Below are 257 nucleotides of genomic sequence, written 5' to 3'. Positions count from 1 at the left end.
GAAAAGGAGTTCGTCAAGGCTGTATATTATCACCCTGCTTATTTAACTTATATGCAGAGTACATCATGAGAAATGCTGGGCTGGAAGAAGCACAAGCTCGAATCAAGATTTCCGGGAGAAATATCAATAACCTCACATATGCAGATGACACCATCCTTATGGCAGAAAGTGAAGAGAAACTAAAAAGCCTCTTGATGAAAGTGAAAGTGGAGAGTGAAAAAGTTGGCTTAAAGCTCAACATTCAGAAAACGAAGATC

The sequence above is a fragment of the Bison bison genome, unplaced genomic scaffold (assembly GCF_000754665.1).
Source record: "Bison bison bison isolate TAMUID 2011002044 unplaced genomic scaffold, Bison_UMD1.0 scf7180017864063, whole genome shotgun sequence".
NCBI classification, from domain to species: Eukaryota; Metazoa; Chordata; class Mammalia; order Artiodactyla; family Bovidae; genus Bison; species Bison bison.
The sequence above is the reverse complement of the archived record's forward strand: the minus strand, read 5'-3'. Positions refer to the sequence as shown.